This window comes from Zalophus californianus, chromosome 4 (genome assembly GCF_009762305.2).
Source record: "Zalophus californianus isolate mZalCal1 chromosome 4, mZalCal1.pri.v2, whole genome shotgun sequence".
Classification (NCBI taxonomy): Eukaryota; Metazoa; Chordata; class Mammalia; order Carnivora; family Otariidae; genus Zalophus; species Zalophus californianus.
The window spans coordinates 120,287,416-120,291,565 of record NC_045598.1 but is presented as its reverse complement, the minus strand read 5'-3'; the positions used below and the strand labels follow the sequence as shown (position 1 = coordinate 120,291,565).

The 4,150-nt window shown below is 42.2% G+C and overlaps 1 pseudogene; it reads right to left on the bottom strand.

The window, feature by feature from the left end:
- Nucleotides 1-3,129: 3,129 nt before the first annotated feature.
- Nucleotides 3,130-3,611, bottom strand: LOC113916619 (annotated as a pseudogene).
- Nucleotides 3,612-4,150: the final 539 nt, after the last annotated feature.

The following is a 4,150-nucleotide window of genomic DNA, read 5'->3' as shown; positions in this document are numbered from 1 at the left end:
TTTGAAAATAAGTCATCAGACACTGGTGCACGTATACACTTTTAGAACTCTCGCAGTAATTTTGTGACATCCTCCCTTTCACCAGGAGCCCCTAAATCATAAATTGGTAGCCAATGATTTACACAAAGCATACTTTGAGAGTTGAACTGTGTAAATGAGTCTTATTACCCAAATCAGAATATGTGTGTGTTTGGGTGTAACCCTATTACACATTGCCCAACTCTGGAAGAACCCTTCAAGAAGCTAGCCATTACTTGTCAGTTTTGAGCAAATTTGGCAAATTGTCAGTAATCCACCAAAGCTCTCTTCTTGACATATTTCCAATCTGAACAGATTGTGAATAGAGTTGCTTTAATTCAGCCTGTCACAGGGCTCACTAATGTAAATCAAAGAGATGCACAGCCTGAGATCACACGTGGGGGAAAAAATGACGTACTTTAATAAAGGCGTGCTGCCTCCAAAATCTATCATATCATCTGTTTTACAGACCTACCACCACCATTACAATCCAGAGGTACTAAAAGCAGGAAACAAACACACACAAAAAAATGTCAGTGTTTCTCTTAGTGTCAAAAGTACATTTATAAAAGTCTCTTGTCAGATCAAGGAGAAGCAGTGGTTGGGTTTTTTTCTCTCTTTTTTTTTTTAAGAGATTACTGCCAAACAAACTAATTAACACCCAAAACATCTCTATGTCTGTACTTTACTCTCTGATTTTTAGCTGAGGTATTTTTTCTTCTTTTTAAAAAATTGATGTGTAGTTGACATACAATGTTACATCAGTTTCAGGTGTACAACATCGTGATTCAACAAGTCTATGTCATGCTATGCTCACCACAAATGTAGCTACCATCTGTCACCATACAGAACTATGATAGTTACATTGACTATATTCTCTGTGCCGTTTGCCATGACTTATTCATTCCATAACTGGAAGCCTGTACCTCCCACTCCCCTTCACCCATTTTGCCCCTCCCTCTACCCTCCTCCCCTCTGGCAATCACCAGTTCATTTTCTGTATTTATGGGTCTGTTTCTGCCTTTTGTGTTTGTTTGTTCATTTGTTTTGTTAGCTGACATCTTATAATGTTAGGATTTTAAAAATATTCTTCTCCTCCTTATTGCAGATTTATAACTTTTCTTTTTAGTTTGGAATTATTAGATTGTGGATCTAGACCTGGGGTAAAAACTTTTAGTAACATACAGAAAGTATCTGGGTTTATTTTATTTTTATATTTATTTATTTATTTGACAGAGAGTGAGAGAGCACAAGTAGGAAAAGCGGCAGAAGGAGAGGGAGTAGCAGGCTCCCCACTGAGCAGGGAGCCTGATGCGGGGCTTGATCCCAGGACCTTGGGATCGTGGCCTGAGCCAAAGGCAGACGCTTAACTGACTGAGCCACCCAGGTGCCCCAGTATCTGGGTTTTTAAAAAATTGCTAAGAACACTAATTTATTGTGCACAGCTATTTGATAATTAGATTTATTTTCATTTACATTAAAAATCAGTAGTTAGGTGTAGATTTCAATACACACACAGATTTGTGTAACAACCACAAACAGGATTGGACGAGTTCCATCACCCCATAAAACTTCATTGTGCTTTCCTCTTGTGGTCAAACCCTCCTGCACCCCAATCCTGGCAACTGCTAATCTATTTTCAGTTTCTACAGCTTTAACCTCTACAGAATGTTATATAAATGGAATCCTACAGGAAGCAAACTTTCAAGACTGGATTTTTTTTCATCTGGCGTATGCATTTAACATCCATTCATGTTGTTGCATGTAGCAGTAGGTCATTCTTTTTCATTGCTAAATAGTATTCCATTGCATTGATGTACCACATTTATCCGTTCACCCACTGAAGTGCTTTTTTGGTTGTTTCTATTTCTAGTGATTATGAATAAGATGCTATAAATAGTCACACACAAGATTTATTGTGAAGATTAATTTTTATTTCTCTAGAGTAATTACCTAGGAATGAGATTGCCATATGCTATGGTAGCATGTTTAACATCCTATGAAACTGCCAAACTGTTTTGCACAGTGACAATAGCATTTTGCAATCTGCTAAGCAAAGAATGAGAGTTTCTACTGTTCTGCATCCTTGCCATCATGTGGTATTGTCACATTTTATTTTTTATTTCCATTTTAGTAAGTGTAGAGTGGTATCTCCTTGTGGTTCTGATTTGCTTTTCCATAATTGCTAATGATGGTGATCATCTTTGATGTGCTTATTTTCCCTTTTGAATAGTTTCTTTGATGAAGAGTCTGTTCTAACTTTTGCCCATTTTTTTAAAAGATTTTATTTATTTATTGGTTAGAGAGATAGAGAGCACAAGTAGGCAGAGAGGCAGGCAGAGGGAGAGGGAGAAGCAGGCTCTCCGCTGAGCAAGGAGCCCGATATGCGGCTCGATCCCAGGACCCTGGGATCATGACCTGAGCCGAAGGCAGCCATTTAACTGACTGAGCCACCCAGGCTCCCCTACTTTTGTCCATTTTTAAAGTGGGTCCTTTGCTTCCTTCTTGTTGCATTTTTAATATATTATGGCTTTAAGTCCTTTGTCAAATACAAATGTTTTTATTTTTTATTTTATTTTTTTCGGATGAATACACTTCCTTTATCAAGGCAACAAACCAAAACAAAACCCCCAAGCCCCAAATATGTAAAAACCCAGGGTGTTAGAAATACAAACTTAATTCATTCAAAATTAAGCTCGTCCAGACTCTGATCACAAACCCTAGTGAGGTGCATGTGAGCACCAGGTAGGAGAGAGGGGGATAGGAGTGAAGCCAAGAGAAAGGGTGGGAAGGGGGCTCCCACAGGCCCCTTAGGGTTCACCCTCACAGTGGTACCTCCACCTTCCCAGTGGAGACCTACTAGACCCTAACCTTTTGACCCCCACCCCATCCCGGGCCAGGGCTTTGAAGGCCAGTCCCAAATGGTTCTGCCTTCCCTTACTCCATCTTCATATGCTCAGGCTTCCAGCCTCACTCTTCCTCCATACTCTTCTCTGTGCTTAGTAGCAAGTTAGGGTTCTGTGTAAGCCATGGTGAGGCTGGAGGTCAGGGGAGGCAAGGTGGAGTTGGGCTGAAGAGAGGAGAAGAAGAGCTGTGCAAGGATTCCTCTCTTCATGGGATCCCAAACTGTACAACCAGCTCCTCTTTTGCATCCACTCAGATCCGAGAAAGTACACTGTGGCATAAGCAGTTATCCTGGAGACATGCTGTAAGTCGGAGAGGGGGATGGGCTTGTTGGCCAGCACTTGGTGGGGCTGGCTGGTGAGACATGGCAGCGGGGGCAGCTTCTTCCTGTGGATCAGCCTGCTGCTCAGCACAGCTGAGCGGGTGCTGTACTGCCTTGCCCAGTCCATGTACTCATGCTGCTCCATGTCCTGGGAGTCTGCAGGAGCAGACACACCAGTGATGCTGCTGGTTGTCTTAGCAAGGCTGGAGGAGAGCAGCTCATCTGTGCGAGTGGGAGGCAGGCTGTGGTAGTTGGGCTCACTCCATTGAGAGCTTTGGTGGGGGCGTCTGCTAGGGTCCAGCAGCAGCTTCTGTTCCTCTCAGTCCTGGTTCGAGTCCTTGTTCTGGCTGCTGTAGCAGCACCCCATGGCCAGGGTGGGGCAGGGCGCTGAGGACCTGCTGAGGAGGGACAATGTCTGTGGGGAGCCCTTTTGGTCACACGACCCGTGGCTACATCCAGCAAGCAGTCACTTGCCTCAAATATATTATTTTTTTAAATTATTTATTTATTTGAGAGAAAGAGAGAGAGTTGGGGGGAGGCCCAAAGGGAGAGGGAGAGAAGCAGACTCCCAGCTGAGTGGGGAGCCCAACTCCTGGCCCAATCTCAACACCTGGAGATCATGACCTGAGTGGAAACTAAGAGTCCAACACTTAACCAACTAAGCCATCTGAACACCCCATCAAATATATAATTTTTGCAAATACTTTTTCCCAGTTGGTGAGAGGGTTGGCTTTTGGTTTTCATGACAATGCCTTTAGCAAAGAAAAATTATTTTAATTTTAATGAAGTCCAATTTATCCTTTTTTACTTTTATGGAAGTAGGTATTATTTTTATGAATTTTTGACTATCCTAAGTTTCCAAAGATTTTTCTCCCAGATGTTTTATGAATTTTGTATATCTTTTAC